Here is a 16,703-nt window from a genome sequence, read left to right as displayed (position 1 = left end):
GTGTTAGAGCGACTCGTGTGAGTGTTACACTCGTGTGAGTGTTTCACTTGTGTGAGTGTTTCACTTGTGTGAGTGTTTCACTCATGTGAGTGTTAGAGCGACTCGTGTGAGTGTTTCACTCGTGTGAGTGTTACACTCGTGTGAGTGTTTCAGTCGAGTGAGTGTTTCACTCGTGTGAGTGTTTCAGTCGAGTGAGTATTACACTTGTGTGAGTGTTTCACTATCGTGAGTGTTTCACTAGTGAGTGTTACACTCGTGCGAGTGCTACACTCGTGTGAGTGTAACACTCGTGTGAGTGTAAAACTAGTGTGAGTGTTACACTAGTGTGAGTGTTACACTCGTGTGAGTGTAACACTCGTGTGAGTGTTTCACTCGTGTGAGTGTAACACTCGTGTGAGTGTTTCACTCGTGTGAGTGTAATACTCGTGTGATTGCTACACTCGTGTGAGTGTAACACTCGTGTGAGTGCTACACTCGTGTGAGTGTAACACTCGTGTGAGTGTTTCACTCGTGTTTGTGTCACGTTCACTAGTGTGAGTTACACTCGTGCGAGTGTTACACTCGTGTGAGTGTAACACTCGTTTGAGTGTAACACTAGTGTGAGTGTTACACTAGTGTGAGTGTTACACTCGTGTGAGTGTAACACTCGTGTGAGTGTTTCACTCGTGTGAGTGTAACACTCATATGAGTGTAACACTCGTGTGAGTGCTACACTCGTGTGAGTGTAACACTAGTGTGAGTGTTTCATTCGTGTGAGTGCTACACTCGTGTGAGTGTAACACTAGTGTGAGTGTTTCATTCGTGTGAGTGCTACACTCGTGTGAGTGCTACACTCGTGTGAGTGTAACACTCGTGTGAGTGCTACACTCGTGTGAGTGTAACACTCGTGTGAGTGTAACACTCGTGTGAGTAACTCTTGTGTGAGTGCTACACTCGTGTGAGTGTAACACTAGTGTGAGTGTTTCACTCGTGTGAGTGTTTCAATCGTGTGAGTGCTACACTCGTGTGAGTGTAACACTAGTGTGAGTGTAACACTAGGGTGAGTGTAACACTAGTGTGAGTGTTTCACTCGTGTGAGTGTTTCACTCGTGTGAGTGTAACACTCGTGTGAGTGCTACACTCGTGTGAGTGTAACACTCGTGTAAGTGTTTCACTTGCGCGAGTGTTTCACTCGTGTGAGTGTAACACTCGTGTGAGTGTTACACTCGTGTGAGTGTAACACTTGTGTGAGTGTTTCACTCGTGTTTGTGTCACGTTCACTAGTATGAGTGTTACACTCGTGCGAGTGTTACACTCGTGCGAGTGTTACACTCGTGCGAGTGTTTCACTAGTGAGTGTTACACTCGTGCGAGTGTTACACTCGTGTGAGTGTAACACTCGTGTGAGTGTTTCACTCGTGTGAGTGTAACACTCGTGTGAGTGTAACACTCGTGTGAGTGTAATACTCGTGTGAGTGTTTCACTCGTGTGATTGCTACACTCGTGTGAGTGTAACACTCGTGTGAGTGTAACACTCGTGTGAGTGCTACACTCGTGTGAGTGTAACACTAGTGTGAGTGTTTCATTCGTGTGAGTGCTACACTCGTGTGAGTGTAACACTCGTGTGAGTGCTACACTCGTGTGAGTGTAACACTCGTGTGAGTGTAACACTCGTGTGAGTAACACTCGTGTGAGTGCTACACTCGTGTGAGTGTAACACTAGTGTGAGTGTTTCACTCGTGTGAGTGCTAGACTCGTGAGAGTGCTACACTCGTGTGAGTGCTACACTCGTGTGAGTGTAACACTCGTGTTAGTGCTACACTCGTGTGAGTGTAACACTCGTGTGAGTGTAACACTAGTGTGAGTGTAACACTAGTGTGAGTGTTACACTAGTGTGAGTGTTACACGAGTGTGAGTGTTACACTGGTGTGAGTGTTTCACTAGTGAGTGTTACACTCATGTGAGTGTAACACTCGTGTGAGTGCTACACTCGTGTGAGTGTAACACTCGTGTGAGTGTAACACTAGTGTGAGTGTTACACTAGTGTGAGTGTTACACTCGTGTGAGTGTAACACTCGTGTGAGTGTTTCACTCGTGTGAGTGTAACACTAGTGTGAGTGTTTCATTCGTGTGAGTGCTACACTCGTGTGAGTGTAACACTCGTGTGAGTGCTACACTCGTGTGAGTGCTACACTCGTTTGAGTGTAACACTCGTGTGAGTGTAACACTCGTGTGAGTAACTCTCGTGTGAGTGCTACACTCGTGTGAGTGTAACACTAGTGTGAGTGTTTCACTCGTGTGAGTGCTACACTCGTGTGAGTGTAACACTAGTGTGAGTGTAACACTAGGGTGAGTGTAACACTAGTGTGAGTGTTTCACTCGTGTGAGTGTTTCACTCGTGTGAGTGTAACACTCGTGTGAGTGTAACACTCGTGTGAGTAACTCTCGTGTGAGTGCTACACTCGTGTGAGTGTAACACTAGTGTGAGTGTTTCACTCGTGTGAGTGCTACACTCGTGTGAGTGTAACACTAGTGTGAGTGTAACACTAGGGTGAGTGTAACACTAGTGTGAGTATTTCACTCGTGTGAGTGTTTCACTCGTGTGAGTGTAACACTCGTGTGAGTGTTTCACTCGTATGAGTGTAACACTCGTGTGAGTGTTTCACTTGTGTGAGTGTTTCACTTGTGTGAGTGTTTCACTCATGTGAGTGTTAGAGCGACTCGTGTGAGTGTTTCACTCGTGTGAGTGCTACACTCGTGTGAGTGTTTCAGTCGAGTGAGTGTTTCACTCGTGTGTGTTTCAGTCGAGTGAGTGTTACACTTGTGTGAGTGTTTCACTATCGTGAGTGTTTCACTAGTGAGTGTTACACTCGTGCGAGTGCTACACTCGTGTGAGTGTAACACTCGTGTGAGTGTAAAACTAGTGTGAGTGTTACACTAGTGTGAGTGTTACACTCGTGTGAGTGTAACACTCGTGTGAGTGTTTCACTCGTGTGAGTGTAACACTCGTGTGAGTGTTTCACTCGTGTGAGTGTAATACTCGTGTGAGTGTAATGCTCGTGTGATTGCTACACTCGTGTGAGTGTAACACTCGTGTGAGGGCTACACTCGCGTGAGTGTAACACTCGTGTGAGTGTTTCACTCGTGTTTGTGTCACGTTCACTAGTGTGAGTGTTACACTCGTGCGAGTGTTACACTCGTGTGAGTGTTACACTAGTGTGAGTGTTTCACTCGTATGAGTGTAACACTCGTGTGAGTGTAACACTAGTGTGAGTGTTTCACTCGTGTGAGTGTTAGAGCGACTCGTGTGAGTGTTACACTCGTGTGAGTGTTTCACTTGTGTGAGTGTTTCACTTGTGTGAGTGTTTCACTCATGTGAGTGTTAGAGCGACTCGTGTGAGTGTTTCACTCGTGTGAGTGTAACACTCGTGTGAGTGTTTCAGTCGAGTGAGTGTTTCACTCGTGTGAGTGTTTCAGTCGAGTGAGTGTTACACTTGTGTGAGTGTTACACTATCGTGAGTGTTTCACTAGTGAGTGTTACACTCGTGCGAGTGTTACACTCGTGTGAGTGTAACACTCGTGTGAGTGTTTCACTCGTGTGAGTGTAACACTCGTGTGAGTGTAACACTCGTGTGAGTGTAATACTCGTGTGAGTGTAATGCTCGTGTGATTGCTACACTCGTGTGAGTGTAACACTCGTGTGAGTGTAACACTCGTGTGAGTGCTACACTCGTGTGAGTGTAACACTAGTGTGAGTGTTTCATTCGTGTGAGTGCTACACTCGTGTGAGTGTAACACTCGTGTGAGTGCTACACTCGTGTGAGTGTAACACTCGTGTGAGTGTAACACTCGTGTGAGTAACACTCGTGCGAGGCTACACTCGTGTGAGTGTAACACTAGTGTGAGTGTTTCACTCGTGTGAGTGCTAGACTCGTGTGAGTGCTACACTCGTGTGAGTGTAACACTCGTGTTAGTGCTACACTCGTGTGAGTGTAACACTAGTTTGAGTGTAGCACTAGTGTGAGTGTTACACTAGTGTGAGTGTTACACTGGTGTGAGTGTTACACTGGTGTGAGTGTTACACCGGTGTGAGTGTTACACTGGTGTGAGTGTTTCACTAGTGAGTGCTACACTCGTGTGAGTGTAACACTAGTGTGAGTGTTTCACTCGTGTGAGTGCTACACTCGTGTGAGTGTAACACTAGTGTGAGTGTAACACTAGGGTGAGTGTAACACTAGTGTGAGTGTTTCACTCGTGTGAGTGTTTCACTCGTGTGAGTGTAACACTCGTGTGAGTGCTACACTCGTGTGAGTGTAACACTCGTGTAAGTGTTTCACTTGCGCGAGTGTTTCACTCGTGTAAGTGTTAGAGCGACTCGTGTGAGTGTTACACTCCTGTGAGTGTTTCACTTGTGTGAGTGTTTCACTTGTGTGAGTGTTTCACTCATGTGAGTGTTAGAGCGACTCGTGTGAGTGTTTCACTCGTGTGAGTGTTACACTCGTGTGAGTGTTTCAGTCGAGTGAGTGTTTCACTCGTGTGAGTGTTTCAGTCGAGTGAGTGTTTCACTCGTGTGAGTGTTTCAGTCGAGTGAGTGTTACACTTGTGTGAGTGTTTCACTATCGTGAGTGTTTCACTAGTGAGTGTTACACTCGTGCGAGTGCTACACTCGTGTGAGTGTAACACTCGTGTGAGTGTAAAACTAGTGTGAGTGTTACACTAGTGTGAGTGTTACACTCGTGTGAGTGTAACACTCGTGTGAGTGTTTCACTCGTGTGAGTGTAACACTCGTGTGGGTGTTTCACTCGTGTGAGTGTAACACTCGTGTGAGTGTAACACTCGTGTGAGTGTAATACTCGTGTGAGTGTAATGCTCGTGTGATTGCTACACTCGTGTGAGTGTAACACTCGTGTGAGTGTAACACTCGTGTGATTGTAATACTCGTGTGATTGCTACACTCGTGTGAGTGTAACACTCGTGTGAGTGTAACACTCGTGTGAGTGCTACACTCGTGTGAGTGTAACACTCGTGTGAGTGTTTCACTCGTGTTTGTGTAACGTTCACTAGTGTGAGTGTTACACTCGTGCTAGTGTTACACTCGTGTGAGTGTTACACTAGTGTAAGTGTTTCACTCGTATGAGTGTAACACTCGTGTGAGTGTAACACTAGTGTGAGTGTTTCACTCGTGTGAGTGTTAGAGCGACTCGTGTGAGTGTTACACTCGTGTGAGTGTTTCACTTGTGTGAGTGTTTCACTTGTGTGAGTGTTTCACTTGTGTGAGTGTTTCACTCATGTGAGTGTTAGAGCGACTCGTGTGAGTGCTTCACTCGTGTGAGTGTTACACTCGTGTGAGTGTTTCAGTCGAGTGAGTGTTTCACTCATGTGAGTGTTTCAGTCGAGTGAGTGTTACACTTGTGTGAGTGTTTCACTATCGTGAGTGTTTCACTAGTGAGTGTTACACTCGTGCGAGTGTTACACTCGTGTGAGTGTAACACTAGTGTGAGTGTAACACTCGTGTGAGTGCTACACTCGTGTGAGTGTAACACTCGTGTGATTGCTACACTCGTGTGAGTGTAACACTCGTGTGAGTGTAACACTCGTGTGAGGGCTACACTCGCGTGAGTGTAACACTCGTGTGAGTGTTTCACTCGTGTTTGTGTCACGTTCACTAGTGTGAGTGTTACACTCGTGCGAGTGTTACACTCGTGTGAGTGTTACACTAGTGTGAGTGTTTCACTCGTATGAGTGTAACATTCGTGTGAGTGTAACACTAGTGTGAGTGTTTCACTCGTGTGAGTGTTAGAGCGACTCGTGTGAGTGTTACACTCGTGTGAGTGTTTCACTTGTGTGAGTGTTTCACTTGTGTGAGTGTTTCACTCATGTGAGTGTTAGAGCGACTCGTGTGAGTGTTTCACTCGTGTGAGTGTTACACTCGTGTGAGTGTTTCAGTCGAGTGAGTGTTTCACTCGTGTGAGTGTTTCAGTCGAGTGAGTGTTACACTTGTGTGAGTGTTTCACTATCGTGAGTGTAACACTCGTGTGAGTGTAATGCTCGTGCGAGTGTTACACTCGTGTGAGTGTAACACTCGTGTGAGTGTAACACTCGTGTGAGTGCTACACTCGTGTGAGTGTAACACTAGTGTGAGTGTTTCATTCGTGTGAGTGCTACACTCGTGTGAGTGTAACACTCGTGTGAGTGCTACACTCGTGTGAGTGTAACACTCGTGTGAGTGTAACACTCGTGTGAGTAACACTCGTGCGAGGCTACACTCGTGTGAGTGTAACACTAGTGTGAGTGTTTCACTCGTGTGAGTGCTAGACTCGTGTGAGTGCTACACTCGTGTGAGTGTAACACTCGTGTTAGTGCTACACTCGTGTGAGTGTAACACTAGTTTGAGTGTAGCACTAGTGTGAGTGTTACACTAGTGAGTGCTACACTCGTGTGAGTGTAACACTAGTGTGAGTGTTTCACTCGTGTGAGTGCTACACTCGTGTGAGTGTAACACTAGTGTGAGTGTAACACTAGGGTGAGTGTAACACTAGTGTGAGTGTTTCACTCGTGTGAGTGTTTCACTCGTGTGAGTGTAACACTCGTGTGAGTGCTACACTCGTGTGAGTGTAACACTCGTGTAAGTGTTTCACTTGCGCGAGTGTTTCACTCGTGTGAGTGTTAGAGCGACTCGTGTGAGTGTTACACTCGTGTGAGTGTTTCACTTGTGTGAGTGTTTCACTTGTGTGAGTGTTTCACTCTTGTGAGTGTTAGAGCGACTCGTGTGAGTGTTTCACTCGTGTGAGTGTTACACTCGTGTGAGTGTTTCAGTCGAGTGAGTGTTTCACTCGTGTGAGTGTTTCAGTCGAGTGAGTGTTACACTTGTGTGAGTCTTTCACTATCGTGAGTGTTTCACTAGTGAGTGTTACACTCGTGCGAGTGCTACACTCGTGTGAGTGTAACACTCGTGTGAGTGTAAAACTAGTGTGAGTGTTACACTAGTGTGAGTGTTACACTCGTGTGAGTGTAACACTCGTGTGAGTGTTTCACTCGTGTGAGTGTAACACTCGTGTGGGTGTTTCACTCGTGTGAGTGTAACACTCGTGTGAGTGTAACACTCGTGTGAGTGCTACACTCGTGTGAGTGTAACACTCGTGTGAGTGTTTCACTCGTGTTTGTGTAACGTTCACTAGTGTGAGTGTTACACTCGTGCTAGTGTTACACTCGTGTGAGTGTTACACTAGTGTGAGTGTTTCACTCGTATGAGTGTAACACTCGTGTGAGTGTAACACTAGTGTGAGTGTTTCACTCGTGTGAGTGTTAGAGCGACTCGTGTGAGTGTTACACTCGTGTGAGTGTTTCACTTGTGTGAGTGTTTCACTTGTGTGAGTGTTTCACTTGTGTGAGTGTTTCACTCATGTGAGTGTTAGAGCGACTCGTGTGAGTGCTTCACTCGTGTGAGTGTTACACTCGTGTGAGTGTTTCAGTCGAGTGAGTGTTTCACTCATGTGAGTGTTTCAGTCGAGTGAGTGTTACACTTGTGTGAGTGTTTCACTATCGTGAGTGTTTCACTAGTGAGTGTTACACTCGTGCGAGTGTTACACTCGTGTGAGTGTAACACTCGTGTGAGTGTAACACTCGTGTGAGTGTAATACTCGTGTGAGTGTAATGCTCGTGTGATTGCTACACTCGTGTGAGTGCTACACTCGTGTGAGGGCTACACTCGTGTGAGTGTAACACTCGTGTGAGTGTAACACTCGTGTGATTGCTACACTCGTGTGAGTGTAACACTCGTGTGAGTGTAACACTCGTGTGAGGGCTACACTCGCGTGAGTGTAACACTCGTGTGAGTGTTTCACTCATGTTTGTGTCACGTTCACTAGTGTGAGTGTTACACTCGTGCGAGTGTTACACTCGTGTGAGTGTTACACTAGTGTGAGTGTTTCACTCGTATGAGTGTAACACTCGTGTGAGTGTAACACTAGTGTGAGTGTTTCACTCGTGTGAGTGTTAGAGCGACTCGTGTGAGTGTTACACTCGTGTGAGTGTTTCACTTGTGTGAGTGTTTCACTTGTGTGAGTGTTTCACTCATGTGAGTGTTAGAGCGACTCGTGTGAGTGTTTCACTCGTGTGAGTGTTACACTCGTGTGAGTGTTTCAGTCGAGTGAGTGTTTCACTCGTGTGAGTGTTTCAGTCGAGTGAGTGTTACACTTGTGTGAGTGTTTCACTATCGTGAGTGTTTCACTAGTGAGTGTTACACTCGTGCGAGTGTTACACTCGTGTGAGTGTAACACTCGTGTGAGTGTTTCACTCGTGTGAGTGTAACACTCGTGTGAGTGTAACACTCGTGTGAGTGTTTCACTCGTGTGAGTGTAACACTCGTGTGAGTGTTACACTCGTGTGAGTGTAACACTCGTGTGAGTGTAACACTCGTGTGAGTGCTACACTCGTGTGAGTGTAACACTAGTGTGAGTGTTTCACTCGTGTGAGTGTAATGCTCGTGTGATTGCTACACTCGTGTGAGTGTAACACTCGTGTGAGTGTAACACTCGTGTGAGTGCTACACTCGTGTGAGTGTAACACTAGTGTGAGTGTTTCATTCGTGTGAGTGCTACACTCGTGTGAGTGTAACACTCGTGTGAGTGCTACACTCGTGTGAGTGTAACACTCGTGTGAGTGTAACACTCGTGTGAGTAACACTCGTGCGAGGCTACACTCGTGTGAGTGTAACACTAGTGTGAGTGTTTCACTCGTGTGAGTGCTAGACTCGTGTGAGTGCTACACTCGTGTGAGTGTAACACTCGTGTTAGTGCTACACTCGTGTGAGTGTAACACTAGTTTGAGTGTAGCACTAGTGTGAGTGTTACACTAGTGAGTGCTACACTCGTGTGAGTGTAACACTAGTGTGAGTGTTTCACTCGTGTGAGTGCTACACTCGTGTGAGTGTAACACTAGTGTGAGTGTAACACTAGGGTGAGTGTAACACTAGTGTGAGTGTTTCACTCGTGTGAGTGTTTCACTCGTGTGAGTGTAACACTCGTGTGAGTGCTACACTCGTGTGAGTGTAACACTCGTGTAAGTGTTTCACTTGCGCGAGTGTTTCACTCGTGTGAGTGTTAGAGCGACTCGTGTGAGTGTTACACTCGTGTGAGTGTTTCACTTGTGTGAGTGTTTCACTTGTGTGAGTGTTTCACTCTTGTGAGTGTTAGAGCGACTCGTGTGAGTGTTTCACTCGTGTGAGTGTTACACTCGTGTGAGTGTTTCAGTCGAGTGAGTGTTTCACTCGTGTGAGTGTTTCAGTCGAGTGAGTGTTACACTTGTGTGAGTCTTTCACTATCGTGAGTGTTTCACTAGTGAGTGTTACACTCGTGCGAGTGCTACACTCGTGTGAGTGTAACACTCGTGTGAGTGTAAAACTAGTGTGAGTGTTACACTAGTGTGAGTGTTACACTCGTGTGAGTGTAACACTCGTGTGAGTGTTTCACTCGTGTGAGTGTAACACTCGTGTGGGTGTTTCACTCGTGTGAGTGTAACACTCGTGTGAGTGTAACACTCGTGTGAGTGTAAAACTAGTGTGAGTGTTACACTCGTGTGAGTGTAACACTCGTGTGAGTGTTTCACTCGTGTGAGTGTAACACTCGTGTGAGTGTTTCACTCGTGTGAGTGTAATACTCGTGTGAGTGTAATGCTCGTGTGATTGCTACACTCGTGTGAGTGTAACACTCGTGTGAGTGTAACACTCGTGTGAGTGTTTCACTCGTGTTTGTGTAACGTTCACTAGTGTGAGTGTTACACTCGTGCTAGTGTTACACTCGTGTGAGTGTTACACTAGTGTGAGTGTTTCACTCGTATGAGTGTAACACTCGTGTGAGTGTAACACTAGTGTGAGTGTTTCACTCGTGTGAGTGTTAGAGCGACTCGTGTGAGTGTTACACTCGTGTGAGTGTTTCACTTGTGTGAGTGTTTCACTTGTGTGAGTGTTTCACTTGTGTGAGTGTTTCACTCATGTGAGTGTTAGAGCGACTCGTGTGAGTGCTTCACTCGTGTGAGTGTTACACTCGTGTGAGTGTTTCAGTCGAGTGAGTGTTTCACTCATGTGAGTGTTTCAGTCGAGTGAGTGTTACACTTGTGTGAGTGTTTCACTATCGTGAGTGTTTCACTAGTGAGTGTTACACTCGTGCGAGTGTTACACTCGTGTGAGTGTAACACTCGTGTGAGTGTTTCACTCGTGTGAGTGTAACACTCGTGTGAGTGTAACACTCGTGTGAGTGTAATACTCGTGTGAGTGTAATGCTCGTGTGATTGCTACACTCGTGTGAGTGTAATACTCGTGTGAGTGTAACACTCGTGTGAGTGCTACACTCGTGTGAGTGTAACACTAGTGTGAGTGTTTCATTCGTGTGAGTGCTACACTCGTGTGAGTGCTACACTCTTGTGAGTGTAACACTCGTGTGAGTGTAACACTCGTGTGAGTAACACTCGTGTGAGTGCTACACTCGTGTGAGTGTAACACTAGTGTGAGTGTTTCACTCGTGTGAGTGCTAGACTCGTGTGAGTGCTACACTCGTGTGAGTGCTACACTCGTGTGAGTGTAACACTCGTGTTAGTGCTACACTCGTGTGAGTGTAACACTCGTGTGAGTGTAACACTAGTGTGAGTGTTACACTAGTGTGAGTGTTACACTAGTGTGAGTGTTACACTGGTGTGAGTGTTTCACTAGTGAGTGTTACACTCATGTGAGTGTAACACTCGTGTGAGTGCTACACTCGTGTGAGTGTAACACTAGTGTGAGTGTTTCATTCGTGTGAGTGCTACACTCGTGTGAGTGTAACACTAGTGTGAGTGTTTCATTCGTGTGAGTGCTACACTCGTGTGAGTGCTACACTCGTGTGAGTGTAACACTCGTGTGAGTGCTACACTCGTGTGAGTGTAACACTCGTGTGAGTAACTCTCGTGTGAGTGCTACACTCGTGTGAGTGTAACACTAGTGTGAGTGTTTCACTCGTGTGAGTGCTACACTCGTGTGAGTGTAACACTCGTGTGAGTGTAACACTCGTGTAAGTGTTTCACTTGCGCGAGTGTTTCACTCGTGTGAGTGTTACACTCGTGTGAGTATAACACTCGTGTGAGTGTTTCACTCGTGTGAGTGTTAGAGCGACTCGTGTGAGTGTTACACTCGTGTGAGTGTTTCACTTGTGTGAGTGTTTCACTTGTGTGAGTGTTTCACTCATGTGAGTGTTAGAGCGACTCGTGTGAGTGTTTCACTCGTGTGAGTGTTACACTCGTGTGAGTGTTTCAGTCGAGTGAGTGTTTCACTCGTGTGAGTGTTTCAGTCGAGTGAGTGTTACACTTGTGTGAGTGTTTCACTATCGTGAGTGTTTCACTATCGTGAGTGTTTCACTAGTGAGTGTTACACTCGTGCGAGTGCTACACTCGTGTGAGTGTAACACTCGTGTGAGTGTAAAACTAGTGTGAGTGTTACACTAGTGTGAGTGTTACACTCGTGTGAGTGTAACACTCGTGTGAGTGTTTCACTCGTGTGAGTGTAACACTCGTGTGAGTGTTTCACTCGTGTGAGTGTAATACTCGTGTGAGTGTAATGCTCGTGTGATTGCTACACTCGTGTGAGTGTAACACTCGTGTGAGTGTAACACTCGTGTGAGTGCTACACTCGTGTGAGTGTAACACTCGTGTAAGTGTTTCACTCGTGTTTGTGTCACGTTCACTAGTGTGAGTGTTACACTCGTGCGAGTGTTACACTCGTGTGAGTGTTACACTAGTGTGAGTGTTTCACTCGTATGAGTGTAACACTCGTGTGAGTGTAACACTAGTGTGAGTGTTTCACTCGTGTGAGTGTTAGAGCGACTCGTGTGAGTGTTTCACTTGTGTGAGTGTTTCACTTGTGTGAGTGTTTCACTCATGTGAGTGTTAGAGCGACTCGTGTGAGTGTTTCACTCGTGTGAGTGTTACACTCGTGTGAGTGTTTCAGTCGAGTGAGTGTTTCACTATCGTGAGTGTTTCACTAGTGAGTGTTACACTCGTGCGAGTGCTACACTCGTGTGAGTGTAACACTCGTGTGAGTGTAAAACTAGTGTGAGTGTTACACTAGTGTGAGTGTTACACTCGTGTGAGTGTAACACTCGTGTGAGTGCTACACTCGTGTGAGTGTAACACTCGTGTGAGTGTAACACTAGTGTGAGTGTTACACTAGTGTGAGTGTTACACTCGTGTGAGTGTTACACTCGTGTGAGTGTAACACTCGTGTGAGTGTTTCACTCGTGTGAGTGTAACACTCATATGAGTGTAACACTCGTGTGAGTGTTTCACTCGTGTGAGTGCTGCACTCGTGTGAGTGTAACACTCGTGTGAGTGTAACACTCGTGTGAGTGTAACACTCGTGTGAGTGTAACACTAGTGTGAGTGTTTCATTCGTGTGAGTGCTACACTCGTGTGAGTGTAACACTAGTGTGAGTGTTTCACTCATGTGAGTGTTAGAGCGACTCGTGTGAGTGTTTCACTCGTGTGAGTGTTACACTCGTGTGAGTGTTTCAGTCGAGTGAGTGTTTCACTCGTGTGAGTGTTTCAGTCGAGTGAGTGTTACACTTGTGTGAGTGTTTCACTATCGTGAGTGTTTCACTAGTGAGTGTTACATTCGTGCGAGTGCTACACTCGTGTGAGTGTAACACTCGTGTGAGTGTAAAACTAGTGTGAGTGTTACACTAGTGTGAGTGTTACACTCGTGTGAGTGTAACACTCGTGTGAGTGTTTCACTCGTGTGAGTGTAACACTCGTGTGAGTGTTTCACTCGTGTGAGTGTAATACTCGTGTGAGTGTAATGCTCGTATGATTGCTACACTTGTGTGAGTGTAACACTCGTGTGAATGTAACACTCGTGTGAGTGCTACACTCGTGTGAGTGTAACACTCGTGTGAGTGTTTCACTCGTGTTTGTGTCACGTTCACTAGTGTGAGTGTTACACTCGTGCGAGTGTTACACTCGTGTGAGTGTTACACTAGTGTGAGTGTTTCACTCGTATGAGTGTAACACTCGTGTGAGTGTAACACTAGTGTGAGTGTTTCACTCGTGTGAGTGTTAGAGCGACTCGTGTGAGTGTTTCACTTGTGTGAGTGTTTCACTTGTGTGAGTGTTTCACTCATGTGAGTGTTAGAGCGACTCGTGTGAGTGTTTCACTCGTGTGAGTGTTACACTCGTGTGAGTGTTTCAGTCGAGTGAGTGTTTCACTATCGTGAGTGTTTCACTAGTGAGTGTTACACTCGTGCGAGTGTTACACTCGTGTGAGTGTAACACTCGTGTGAGTGTAACACTCGTGTGAGTGTAACACTCGTGTGAGTGTAATGCTCGTGTGATTGCTACACTCGTGTGAGTGTAACACTCGTGTGAGTGTAACACTCGTGTGAGTGCTACACTCGTGTGAGTGTAACACTAGTGTGAGTGTTTCATTCGTGTGAGTGCTACACTCGTGTGAGTGTAACACTCGTGTGAGTGCTACACTCGTGTGAGTGTAACACTCGTGTGAGTAACACTCGTGTGAGTGCTACACTCGTGTGAGTGTAACACTAGTGTGAGTGTTTCACTCGTGTGAGTGCTAGACTCGTGTGAGTGCTACACTCGTGTGAGTGTAACACTTGTGTTAGTGCTACACTCGTGTGAGTGTAACACTAGTGTGAGTGTAGCACTAGTGTGAGTGTTACACTAGTGTGAGTGTTACACTGGTGTGAGTGTTACACTGGTGTAAGTGTTACACTGGTGTGAGTGTTACACTGGTATGAGTGTTTCACTAGTGAGTGTTACACTCGTGTGAAAGTAACACTCGTGTGAGTGCTACACTCGTGTGAGTGTAACACTCGTGTGAGTGTAACACTAGTGTGAGTGTTACACTAGTGTGAGTGTTACACTCGTGTGAGTGTAACACTCGTGTGAGTGCTACACTCGTGTGAGGGTAACACTCGTGTGAGTGCTACACTCGTGTGAGTGTAACACTCGTGTGAGTGCTACACTCGTGTGAGTGTAACACTAGTGTGAGTGTTACACTAGTGTGAGTGTTACACTCGTGTGAGTGTAACACTCGTGTGAGTGTTTCACTCGTGTGAGTGTAACACTCCTGTGAGTGTAACACTCGTGTGAGTGCTACACTCGTGTGAGTGAAACACTAGTGTGAGTGTTTCATTCGTGTGAGTGCTACACTCGTGTGAGTGCTACACTCGTGTGAGTGCTACACTCGTGTAAGTGTAACACTAGTGTGAGTGTTTCATTCGTGTGAGTGCTACACTCGTGTGAGTGCTACACTCGTGTGAGTGTAACACTCGTGTGAGTGTAACACTCGTGTGAGTGTAACACTCGTGTGAGTAACACTCGTGTGAGTGTTTCACTAGTGTGAGTGTTACACTCGTGTGAGTGTTTCACTCGTGTGAGTGCTACACTCGTGTGAGTGTAACACTAGTATGAGTGTAACACTAGGGTGAGTGTAACACTAGTGTGAGTGTTTCACTAGTGAGTGTAACACTAGGGTGAGTGTAACACTAGTGTGAGTGTTTCACTAGTGAGTGTTACACTCGTGTGATTGCTACACTCGTGTGAGTGTAACACTCGTGTGAGTGTAAAACTAGTGTGAGTGTTACACTAGTGTGAGTGTTACACTCGTGTGATTGTAACACTCGTGTGAGTTTTTCACTCGTGAGTGTTACACTCATGTGAGTGTAACACTCGTGTGAGTGCTACACTCGTGTGAGTGCTACACTCGTGTGAGTGTAACACTCGTGTGAGTGTAACACTAGTGTGAGTGTTACACTAGTGTGAGTGTTACACTCGTGTGAGTGTAACACTCGTGTGAGTGTTTCACTCGTGTGAGTGTAAAACTCATATGAGTGTAACACTCGTGTGAGTGTTTCACTCGTGTGAGTGCTGCACTCGTGTGAGTGTAACACTCGTGTGAGTGTAACACTCGTGTGAGTGCTACACTCGGGTGAGTGTAACACTAGTGTGAGTGTTTCATTCGTGTGAGTGCTACACTCGTGTGAGTGTAACACTAGTGTGAGTGTTTCATTCGTGTGAGTGCTACACTCGTGTGAGTGCTACACTCGTGTGAGTGTAACACTCGTGTGAGTGCTACACTCGTGTGAGTGTAACACTCGTGTGAGTGTAACACTCGTGTGAGTAACTCTCGTGTGAGTGCTACACTCGTGTGAGTGCTACACTCGTGTGAGTGTTTCACTCGTGTGAGTGTTAGAGCGACTCGTGTGAGTGTTACACTCGTGTGAGTGTTTCACTTGTGTGTGTTTCACTTGTGTGAGTGTTTCACTCATGTGAGTGTTAGAGCTACTCGTGTGAGTGTTTCACTCGTGTGAGTGTTACACTCGTGTGAGTGTTTCAGTCGAGTGAGTGTTTCACTCGTGTGAGTGTTTCACTAGTGAGTGTTACACTCGTGCGAGTGCTACACTCGTGTGAGTGTAACACTCGTGTGAGTGTAACACTCGTGTGAGTGTAACACTAGGGTGAGTGTAACACTAGTGTGAGTGTTTCACTCGTGTGAGTGTTTCACTCGTGTGAGTGTAACACTCGTGTGAGTGCTACACTCGTGTGAGTGTAACACTCGTGTAAGTGTTTAACTTGCGCGAGTGTTTCAATCGTGTGAGTGTAACACTCGTGTGAGTGTTACACTCGTGTGAGTGTAACACTCGTGTGAGTGTTTCACTCGTGTGAGTGTTAGAGCGACTCGTGTGAGTGTTACACTCGTGTGAGTGTTTCACTTGTGTGAGTGTTTCACTTGTGTGAGTGTTTCACTCATGTGAGTGTTAGAGCGACTCGTGTGAGTGTTTCACTCGTGTGAGTGTTACACTCGTGTGAGTGTTTCAGTCGAGTGAGTGTTTCACTCGTGTGAGTGTTTCAGTCGAGTGAGTGTTACACTTGTGTGAGTGTTTCACTATCGTGAGTGTTTCACTAGTGAGTGTTACACTCGTGCGAGTGCTACACTCGTGTGAGTGTAACACTCGTGTGAGTGTAAAACTAGTGTGAGTGTTACACTAGTGTGTGTGTTACACTCGTGTGAGTGTAACACTCGTGTGAGTGTTTCACTCGTGTGAGTGTAACACTCGTGTGAGTGTTTCACTCGTGTGAGTGTAATACTCGTGTGAGTGTAATGCTCGTGTGATTGCTACACTCGTGTGATTGTAACACTCGTGTGAGTGTAACACTCGTGTGAGTGCTACACTCGTGTGAGTGTAACACTCGTGTGAGTGTTTCACTCGTGTTTGTGTCACGTTCACTAGTGTGAGTGTTACACTCGTGCGAGTGTTACACTCGTATGAGTGTTACACGAGTGTGAGTGTTTCACTCGTATGAGTGTAACACTCGTGTGAGTGTAACACTAGTGTGAGTGTTTCACTCGTGTGAGTGTTAGAGCGACTCGTGTGAGTGTTACACTCGTGTGAGTGTTTCACTTGTGTGAGTGTTTCACTTGTGTGAGTGTTTCACTCATGTGAGTGTTAGAGCGACTCGTGTGAGTGTTTCACTCGTGTGAGTGTTACACTCGTGTGAGTGTTTCAGTCGAGTGAGTGTTTCACTCGTGTGAGTGTTTCAGTCGAGTGAGTGTTACACTTGTGTGAGTGTTTCACTATCGTGAGTGTTTCACTAGTGAGTGTTACACTCGTGCGAGTGTTACACTCGTGTGAGTGTAACACTCGTGTGAGTGTTTCACTCGTGTGAGTGTAACACTCGTGTGAG

Source organism: Petromyzon marinus, chromosome 11, assembly GCF_048934315.1.
Source record: "Petromyzon marinus isolate PM22_M1 ecotype Great Lakes invasive population chromosome 11, UKy_Petmar_22M1.pri1.0, whole genome shotgun sequence".
NCBI classification, from domain to species: Eukaryota; Metazoa; Chordata; class Hyperoartia; order Petromyzontiformes; family Petromyzontidae; genus Petromyzon; species Petromyzon marinus.
Note: the sequence above shows the minus strand (reverse complement) of the source record.